The sequence below is a fragment of the Peromyscus californicus genome, unplaced genomic scaffold, assembly GCF_007827085.1.
Source record: "Peromyscus californicus insignis strain IS unplaced genomic scaffold, ASM782708v3 Scaffold_5__1_contigs__length_169319896, whole genome shotgun sequence".
Lineage (NCBI taxonomy): Eukaryota > Metazoa > Chordata > Mammalia > Rodentia > Cricetidae > Peromyscus > Peromyscus californicus.
Window position 1 is genome coordinate 126,280,775 of NW_026294573.1, and position 11,497 is coordinate 126,292,271.

Below are 11,497 nucleotides of genomic sequence, written 5' to 3' on the forward strand. Positions count from 1 at the left end.
CAGGGAAACTGTAAAAACTTCCTTATGTATGTACACTTCTAGTTCAGGACAAGCTACAAGATGACTCTCAAAAGGCAGGTGCTTCTTGTAGCAGGAAGACAGACAGGAGTTGTCTGAACACAGTAACTCTAGAGAGGTCACTGTCACCAAGCTAGGAAAATGGCTGTACTTCCATGACATTCATCAATCAAATGAGTTACGAAAAAGAGCAAGGGAGGATGTCTTAGTTTATTTTCCTGTTGCTGTAAAAAAAATTCAATGACAAAAGAAACATGGGAAATAAGGTTTACTTTGGCTCACAATTCAGAGTTATAGCCCTACCACAGCAAGGAAATCATAGCAGCAGGAGCCTAAAGGAGCTGGTTACATCACATCCATAATCAGGAACATAGAGCTGTCTCTCTGTCTCTCTCTGTGTCTCTGTCTCTGTCTCTCTGTCTCTCTCTTGATTTTGACCGATTAAATGTTGCCATCTAAAGTGGATGTGTACTTCCACACGATTCACTTGATGTTAATCACACACTGACATGTTCAGAGCCTAGTCTCCCAAGCGATTCCAGATTTTATCAAGTTGACAATTGAAGTGAACTATCAGAGAGTTGAAAGCTTAGCAACCATTAGTTCCCCCTTATTTCCAAAAGGTAAATAAAGGTACAATCCACCTGAAACTATATATAGAAAGAAAAGTGTTTAGGGAATCAAGCTAATTTTATTTGAATCCTAGTCCTTGGTGTGTTATCTATATGACCACAAAGAAGTTATTTAAAACATTAGGGTGAAATATTCATTTCCATACACAGAGATTGACAGCTTTCCATGTAAACCCCTTTTCTCTCTCCTCATTGGTGTGTAAGAACAACCTGATCATGTGGCTGTATGCTGACCAGGCAAGTATTGATAAAATGAAGCTTGCCATTTCTATGCCTGGCCTTGGGTAGAATTCTGCACAACGCTCTGCCCTATTTCCTTGTGCCAATCTAGATCTGAGGGATCCAACTGAGGAACTAGAAGCACTAAGTCCTTGCAAGTGAGACTGAAAGGAAATACAAATCCCATAAGTTTCAGTGGAATGTGCTTCCTTTTTACACTCTTTTAATATGTATTGGTAAACATTTTCAATGAGAAATAATTATTTATTATATCAAATCAACCCAAAAATTTCTGGTTGCTTGTGACAGGGGTTGGCATAGCTGTGTTAGGACACCAAGAGTAGTGAGAGAGATAAAAAGGAATACAATTTGGAAAAGATGCCCTCCATGATTCTTAGCAATCAGAAGGAATATATAAGGTTCTTGTCACTATTGAGACTGCAAGAACATCATAGAGATCATGGTGGTTTGAAAGAAATTGGTCCCCAAAGGGAGTGGCACTATTAGAAGGTGTAGCTTTGTTGGTATGATGTATTTGTAGGTATGTTTTTATTGGAGGAAGTGTGTCATTGTGGAGGTTGGCTTTGAGGGTTCATATATGCTCAAGCCATGCCCAGTGAGACAATCCACTCTCTGTGCCTTCTGATCAAGATGTAGCCAGCACCATGTCTGCATGCATGCTGTCATACTTTGCCATGATGATAATGAACTGATCCTCTGAACTGTAAGCCACCACCGCAATTAAATGTTTTTCTTTATAAGAGTTACTGTGGTCATGGTGTCTCTTCACAGTGAAAGAAATTCTAAGACAGAAGATGATACCAGGGACTGGGGTGTTGCTGTGATAGGCCTGATCATGTTTTTACTTGGAGGAATTTGGACTTTGGTACTTAGGGTTGGGAAAGCCTGGAATGTTTTAAGGATGGCTTAATGGGCCATACTAGTAGGAGCATGGAAGATAGTGGTGCTAAGAGTTATTCGTTCTACGGGGGAATGGCTCAAGAGGGTTCAGAGAAGAAGAATTTAGGATGTTGCCTAAAGATTGTTCCTGTGACATTTTGTTGAAGAAAGCAGCTGCTTGTTGCCCTTGTCTGAAGAGTCTGCCTGAGGCTAAAGTAAAAACTTTTTAATTACTTCTTTTGGCAGAGAAATCTCAAAACAGCCTAGTATCCTCTGTTGTGTGGTTATTAGTGGTAACTCTAATGAAGATTTGTAATGAAGAAGAGCAAGCTGAGCAAGGAAAAATACAAAATGTACAGATTGAGAAAATGGGCACCTGTGTTCAAGGAGACAAACAGATTAAGGAATCAAATAAAGAGAGTGGTGACCTCAGTCAAGATTCCACCCAGCTAAGTTTCCAATTTGTGAAAAGGAATTAAAGAAAAGCTTAGTGGCATGCCTTTAATCCTACCACTGGAAAGAATAGGCTGGTGGTTATCTAAATTAAAGGCCAGCATGGTCTACAGAGCAAGTTCAAGGATAGTCAAGCTTAGGCAGTAAAGGTAACATTCAAAAACAGAAAGCTGGTGATGATGTAATTGAATGACCGGGCTATGTTCCAGCCCCAGCAAGCAGCACAATGTGGCAACTTTAGCCACATGATTCTGGCTTTAGAGTTAAGGATAGAAGAAATAGGTCATGGAATTTGCCTCCACACCTGAGGAAAGATGCTGAGGTCAGGCATGTGTCAGGGGTGTCTCTGAATAGAAACCTAGAGAGGCCATTTCCGAAGCTGTGAAGTGGAAGCCTGGATTGCCTTGGAGACTTAAGTAAGATGTTAGGGATGCCAAAGTCATGGGATACCTTCTGAGAAAAGCTGCTAACAGGGAGTGGAACCAGCTCAAGAGAAAGAAGTGTGTTACAGTCAACAAAGCTGAATGGAATTGGAGTTCTGAAGAGACATCAGACATGGAGATGCAGAGTTTAGAGTTTGTCCAGCTGTTTTTTGGTCTTACTTTGGTCCAGTATTTCCTCAATATGTTCCCTTCCCTAGATTTTGGAAGGGTAGTGTATTTCCTGTGCTGCTACACATTGGAAGCATGCGATCTGCTTTTTGATTTTGATTTTACAGGGGATTAAAGTCAAAAGATTGCATGAATATCAGAAGCAACTTTGAACTTTAGACTTTTAAATATGTTTGAGACTGTTACAGACTATGGGGAACTTTTAAGTAGGACTGAATATATTTTTGCATTATGATATGCCAACAAGCCTTTGGGGAATGAAATGTGGTCGTTTGAAAGAAAATGGCACCCAAAGGAAGTGACACTACTAAGAAGTGTGGCTTTGTTGGTATTGTATGTTTGTAGGTATGTTCTTATTGGCAGAAGTGTGTAACTGTGGAGGTGGGTTTTGAGGGTTCATATATGCTCAAGCCATGTTCAGTGAGACAGTTCACTTCCTGTTGCCTTCTGATCAAGCTGTAGCTAGCACCATCACATCTGCCTGCATGCTGCCATGCTCCCTGCCATGATGATAATGACACTGAATTTCTGAAACTGTAAACCAGCCACCTCAATGAAATGTTTTCTTTATGAGTTGCTGTGATCATGGTGTATCTTCACAGCAATAGAAACCCTAATAAGACAGAGATCATACCTACCTACAGAGCTAAACAGCAAAAGGCTATTTCTCCATAAAATGACCTGTTTTGCCTTTTTATGGTAATTCTGTTAACTACAATGTACTTTGAGTAATTCTTTTAGAATACATAAAATGTACTAAAAGTAAGTAATAGGGAAAAAATAAAATAGAATAATTTTTCAATGAGTACACTAGCTCAATGCTGTCCAATAAAATATAGTATGTTGCACAAAGGATATAAGAAAGACTGTTAATCCATTTGTAATATAAACAACAGAATCATATTTAAATTTTCTACTATCTACTGAAAAACACCCAAACTAATATGAAATCAGTAAAGCATATTTTTTTTTTTTTTTTTTTTTTTTTTTTGGTTTTTCGAGACAGGGTTTCTCTGTGTAGCTTTGCGCCTTTCCTGGGACTCACTTGGTAGCCCAGGCTGGCCTCGAACTCACAGAGATCCGCCTGGCTCTGCCTCCCGAGTGCTGGGATTAAAGGCGTGCGCCACCACCGCCCGGCCCAGTAAAGCATATTAATGATAAATGTCATTTAGCCCAAGGTAGATAAAATATTTTCATTTCAAACTATAGTCAATAAAATTGCTAATGAGGATCTTGCTCCGGACTTTCCTTTTGGAAAACTGGTGAGTGCCCTTCCTTGCCCCGGACCCCATCCCTGGGCACCAGCCACTCCAGGGAAGACCTGCCCAACTCGGCCCCAGGTGCTGGCCACCAGGCAGGCTCCCTGCTAGCCCCACCAGGAAGGATCCCCTTCTCCAAGAACCCTGGCAGGCCCTGCAGTCTCCACGCCCTGCCCCCACGCGCATCCGCCTGAGCCCCAAGCCTCTTCCTGAGACTTAGAGGCCGGCCCCCAGCTCCCATCTTGCTCCGGACTTCCCTTTTGGAAAACTGTGTGCGGATAAGGCCAGTAACGAAGCACAAGGAGATGGGCAGACGTCAAGGCAGAAACATATACAACAAAATGAATAGCAATACAGCATCATCAGGCCCTAGCCCTCCTCCAACACCTAGACCTGAACATCAGAAATTGGAAGAAGCAGAAGAAAACAGCCTTATGAAAGACATCATGAAGAAGCTAGAGGCTTGTGTAGAGGAAAAGACAAAAAAATGTGAAGAACGCTGTAAACGAGAGGAAAGGGCAAACAAATTAGAAGTAATCAATAAAGTCCTGGAAGAAAACAATAAAATACTGAGAGAAAATCAAGAAAAATCAATGAAACAAATGAAGGAAACAGTCCAAGACCTGAAAAGGGAAATAGAAAAAATGAAGAAGACACAAACAGAGGGAATGCTGGAAATAGAAAATCTGAGAAAACGATTGGGAACTTCAGATGCAAGTATAATCAACAGAATGCAAGAGATGGAAGAGAGGATCTCTAGCGTTGAAGATACAGTAGAAGAAATACATTCATCAGTCAAAGAAAACACTAAAGCCAACAAAGTCATGAACCAAATGTCCAAGAAATTTGGGACACCATGAAAAGACCAAACCTAAGAATAATAGGGGTCGAAGAAGGAGAAGAATACCAACTCAAGGGCACAGAAAATATATTCAACAAGATCATAGAAGAAAACTTTCCCAACTTAAAGAAGGAAATGCCTATGAAGATACAAGAAGCTTATAGAACACCAAACAGACTAGACCCCCAAAAAAGTCCCCTCGCCACATAATAGTTAAACAACTAAACGTACAGAATAAAGAAAGAATATTAAGAGCAGCAAAGGAAAAAGGCCAAGTGACATATAAAGGCAAACCCATCAGAATAACACCCGATTTCTCAATGGAGACTTTGAAAGCCAGAAGAACCTGGACAGATGTAATGCAGACACTAAGAGACCATGGATGTCAGCCTAGACTAATATACCCAGCAAAACTTTCAATCACCATAGATGGAGTGAACAAGACATTCCATGACAAAGCCAGATTTAAACAATACTTATCCACAAACCCAGCCCTACAGAAAGCACTAGAAGGAAAATTCCAACCTAAGGAAGTCAGATACACCCTCGAAAACACAGGCAACAGATAAAGCCACAGCAGTAAACCCCAACGTATAGAAGTACCCACACATCACCACCAAAAAATAACAGGAATGAACAATCACTGGTCATTAATTTCCCTCAATATCAATGGACTTAATTCACCTATAAAAAGACATAGGCTTACAGAATGGATACGAAAGCAGGACCCATCTTTCTGCTGCATACAAGAAACACATCTCAAATTCGAAGATAGACACTACCTAAAAATAAAAGGCTGGGAAAAGACTTTCCAATCAAACGGTCTTAAGAAACAAGCGGGTGTAGCCATCCTGATATCCAGCAAAATAGACTTCAAACTAAAATCAATCAAAAGAGATCAAGAAGGGCATTACATACTCATCACAGGAAAGATCCACCAAGATGAAGTCTCAATTCTGAATATTTATGCCCCAAACACAAGGGCACCCACATATGTAAAAGAAACATTACTAAAGCTTAAATCACATATAAAACCCCACACATTAATAGTGGGAGACCTCAACACCCCACTTTCACCACTGGACAGATCTCCCAAATTGAAACTTAACAGAGAAATAAAGGACTTAACTGATGTCATGACTCAAATGGACTTAATCGATATCTACAGAACATTCCATCCTAACAAAAAAGAATATACCTTCTTCTCAGCACCCCATGGAACCTTCTCTAAAATTGACCACATACTTGGCCACAAAACAAATCTAAACAGATACGAAAGAATTGGAATAACCTCCTGTGTTCTATCAGACCACCATGGTCTAAAGTTGGACTTCAACAACAACAAAAACTACAGAAAACCTGCAATCTCATGGAAACTGAATAATACCCAACTGAATCACCAATGGGTTAAGGAAGAAATAAAGAAAGAAATTAAAGACTTCCTAGAGATCAATGAAAATGAAGACACCACATATCCAAATTTATGGGACACTATGAAAGCAGTACTAAGAGGGAAATTCATAGCACTAAATGCCCACATAAATAAGTTGGAGAAATCTCACACTAGTGACTTAACAGCATACCTGAAAGCTCTAGAACAAGAAGAAGCACAGTCTCCCAGGAAAAATAGACGCCAGGAAATTATCAAAGTGAGAGCTGAAATCAATAAAATAGAAACAAAGAGAACAATACAAAAAATTAATGAAACAAAGAGTTGGTTCTTTGAGAAAATCAACAAGATAGACAAGCCCTTATCCAAACTAACCAAAAGACAGAGAGAGAGCATCCAAATCAACAAAATCAGAAATGAAAAGGGGGACATAACAACAGACATTGAGGAAATCCAGAGAATCATCAGGTCATACTTCAAAAACCTCTATTCGACAAAACTGGAAAACCTAAAAGAAATGGATAACTTTCTGGATAGGTACCACATACCTAAGTTAAATCAAGACCAGATAAACTATTTAAATAGTCCAATAACCCCTAACGAAATAGAAACAGTCATTAAAAGTCTCCCAACCAAAAAAAGCCCAGGACCAGATGGTTTCAGCGCAGAACTCTACCAGATCTTCAAAGAAGAGTTAATACCAATACTCTCTAAATTGTTCCACACAATAGAAACAGAAGGAACATTACCAAACTCCTTCTACGAGGCTACAATTACCCTAATTCCTAAACCAAACAAGGATACAACAAAGAAAGAGAACTACAGACCGATCTCCCTCATGAACATTGATGCAAAAATACTCAATAAAATACTGGCAAACAGACTCCAAGAACACATCAAAACAATTATCCACCATGATCAAGTAGGATTCATTCCAGGGATGCAAGGGTGGTTCAACATACGAAAGTCCGTCAATATAATACACCATATAAACAAACTCAAAGAAAAAAACCATATGATCATCTCACTGGATGCAGAAAAGGCATTTGACAAAATCCAACACCCCTTCATGATAAAGGTATTGGAGCGATCAGGAATACAGGGAACATACCTAAACATAATAAAGGCAATTTACAGCAAGCCAACAGCCAACATCAAATTAAATGGAGAGAAACTCAAAGCAATTCCACTAAAATCAGGAACGAGGCAAGGCTGTCCACTCTCCCCATACTTATTCAATATAGTACTTGAAGTTCTAGCCAGAGCAATAAGACAACATAAGGAGATTAAGGGGATACAAATTGGAAAGGAAGAAGTCAAGCTTTCCCTATTTGCAGATGACATGATAGTATACTTGAGCGACCCCAAAGATTCCACCAAGGAACTGATACAGCTTATAAACACCTTCAGCAACATAGCAGGATACAAGATCAACTCAAAAAAATCAGTAGCCCTCCTATATACAATGGACAAAGAAGTGGAGAAGGAAATCAGAGATACATCACCCTTTACTATAGCCACAAATGACATAAAATACCTTGGGGTAACACTAACCAAGCAAGTGAAGGACCTATATGACAAGAACTTTAAGTCCCTGAAAAAAGAAATTGAAGAAGATGTCAGAAAATGGAAAGATCTCCCATGCTCATGGATAGGCAGGACTAACATAGTAAAAATGGCAATCTTACCAAAAGCAATCTACAGATTCAATGCAATCCCCATCAAAATACCAACACAATTCTTCACAGACCTGGAAAGAATAACACTCAAATTCATATGGAAAAACAAAAAACCCAGGATAGCCAAAGGAATCCTGTACAATAACACAACTTCTGGAGGCATCACGATCCCTGACTTCAAGCTCTACTATAGAGCTACAGTAATAAAAACAGCTTGGTACTGGCATAGAAACCGACATGTGGACCAATGGAATCGAATTGAAGACCCTGACATTAATCCGCACACCTATGAACATATAATTTTTGACAAAGAAGCCAAAAGTGCACAATGGAAAAAAGAAAGCATCTTCAACAAATGGTGCTGGCAAAACTGGATATCAACATGTAGAAGGCTGCAAATAGATCCATATCTATCACCGTGCACAAAACTTAAGTCCAAGTGGATCAAGGACCTCAACATAAATCCAGCTACTCTGAACCTGCTAGAAGAGAAAGTAGGAAGTAGTCTTGAACGCATTGGCATTGGAGACTACTTCCTAAATAGAACACCAGTAGCACAGACTCTGAGAGAAACAATCAATCAATGGGACCTTTTGAAACTGAGAAGCTTTTGTAGAGCAAAGGATACGGTCAACAAGGCAAAGCGACAGCCTACAGAATGGGAAAAGATCTTCACCAACCCCACATCTGACAGAGGACTGATATCCAGAATATATAAGGAACTCAAGAAATTAGACATCAAAATGCCCAACAGTCCAATTAAGAAATGGGCTATAGAACTAAACAGAGAATTCTCAACAGAGGAAACTCAAATGGCCGAAAGACATTTAAGGAATTGCTCATCATCCCTAATCATCAGGGAAATGCAAATCAAAACAACTCTGAGATACCACCTTACGCCTGTCAGAATGGCTCAGATCAAAAACACTGAAGACACCTTATGCTGGAGAGGATGTGGAGCTAGGGGAACTCTCCTCCACTGCTGGTGGGAATGCAAGCTTGTACAACCACTTTGGAAATCAATATGGCGCTTTCTTAGAAAATTGGGAATCAATCTCCCCCAAGATCCAGCTATACCACTCTTGGGCATATACCCAAGAAATGCTCAACCACACCATAAGAGCACTTGTTCAGCTATGTTCATATCAGCATTGTTTGTAATAGCCAGAACATGGAAACAACCCAGATGCCCTTCAACTGAGGAATGGATAAACAAAATGTGGTACATATACACAATGGAATACTACTCAGCAGAAAAAAACAATGGCATCATGAGGTTTGCAGACAAATGGATGGATCTAGAAAAAATCATCCTGAGTGAGGTAACCCAGACTCAGAAAGACAAACATGGTATGTACTCACTCATAGCAGGATACTAGACATGAAACAAGGATGAATTGTCTGCTACTCACATCACCAGGGAGGCTACCCGGAAAACAGGACCCCAAGAAAGACACAGGGATCGCCCAATGACAGAGAAATGGCATGAGATCTACATGAACAGCCTGGACATGAGTGGGGGTAATGAAAGGCGAGGGTCGAGGGAAAGAGAGCTTGGGGGAGCGGGAGATCCCAGCTGGATCAACAACAGATAGGGAGAACAAGGAATAGGAGACCATGGTAAATGAAGACCACATGAGAACAGGAAGAAGCAAAGTGCTAGAGAGGCCCACAGAAATTCACAAAGATACCCACACAACAGACTGCCGGCAATGGTCGAGAGACAGCCCGAACTGACCTACTCTGGTGATGGGATGGCCAAACACCCTAATTGTTGTGCTAGAAACCTCATCCAACTACTGAGGGATCTGGATGCAGAGATCCATGACTAGGCCCTGGGTGGATCTCTGGGAGACCAATCAACGAGAATGAGGAGGGTTTATATGAGCGAGAATTGTTGAGACCAAGGTTGGATAAAGCACAGGGACAAATAGCCAAATGAATGGAAACACATGAACTATGAACCAATGGCTGAGGGGTCCACACTGGATCAGGCCCTCCGAATGGGTGAGACAGTTGATTGGCTTGATCTGTTTGGGAGGCATCCAGGCAGTGGGACCAGATCTTGTGCTCATTGCATGAGTTGGCTGTTTGAAACCTGGGGCCTATGCAGGATTGTTTGGCTTGGCCTGGGAGGAGGGGACTAGACCTACCTGGACTGAGTCTACCAGGTTGACCTCAGTCTGTGGGGAAGGCTTTGCCCTGGAGGAGATGGGAATGGGGGGGGGGGGCGTTGGGGGGAAGGTGAGGGGGACGGGAGGGGGGAGAACAAGGGAATCCGTGACCGATATGTAGAACTGAATTGTATTGCAAAATAAATTAAAATAAATTAAAAAAAAAAGGAGTGACAAATAAAAAAAAAATTGCTAATGAGATATTTTATACATTTTAATTTTAATTTGCAAAATGCAGCATGAAGAGTCTCTTCACAGCACATCCACTTTGGACTGCTGCTTTTCAAGTCTTCAGAAGACACATTGATCTCCAACTCTATGTGCTTCAGGATTTCTTTCCCAAAATTCTGATTCATATTTTCAGTTTTATAATTTTCCTTTAATAGCAGAGATCCAATACTTAATAAGATTCTTCTCTCTCCTTTGCCTCTAATCTCTGGGCTTCACTTCTTAGATTTGCTGATTTTGATCAACAGAATGACTAGCTCTCTTCCCATAATCATTCAAATTAGAATTCAGAAAGATGTCTTCCACTCTTTATGATCTGTTATTCATCCTCAGTTGACTACAGATCAAAACCACCCTGAATCTGTACCCTCTTGTTTCTCAACTATTAGGGAATTGTTTAAATTTTTTATTTCTGAATTATTAAGAACATCCTAATCGTTTTATCCATGTCCATTAATTTACACATCTTCACTTCATCTAATCACCCTGTATATTAAAATAAATTGTTTTCTAAACACAGTGTGATGAATTAACCTGCTAAATCCAGAATGATAGATTATAAGTATATAAGGCCAGAAGGATATAAGGGTATAAAGGTATAAGGATATAAGGGTATAACGGTAAACATTTAGAATACAACTAGAAATTACACAGCTTAGGAAAGTGGGTGTAGCAGGATCTACTCTATGGTCCCTTACCTCACTAGACACAGGTAGTAAGCTAGGTTTATGGTACCAGAAATGAATTCTCTCCTATTGAGTGGGATTTATGTTTCACTAGATGGCTGCTTAGTTGTCTTCAGGACATCAGTACCACTAATGCACCTTTCAGGATATCTTGCTATTCTGGTCATTGTTGTGGTTTGTAGACATTATGGCTGGGTAGAAATATTGATTGCTTTCCTCTCTTGGCAACTTGCATAGATCCTCCTGGTACTATGAGAACTATTTCTCAGAGAGGAGGATTCCATCTCTATTCCTTCAAGTCCTGTGACTGAAGTATGTGGTATATTCAACAATAGGGTCTTATCATTGATTTCTCAGAGGCAACCAAGATGAAAGGCAGTAACCTGTATTGTTTTGGGGGACTCTTG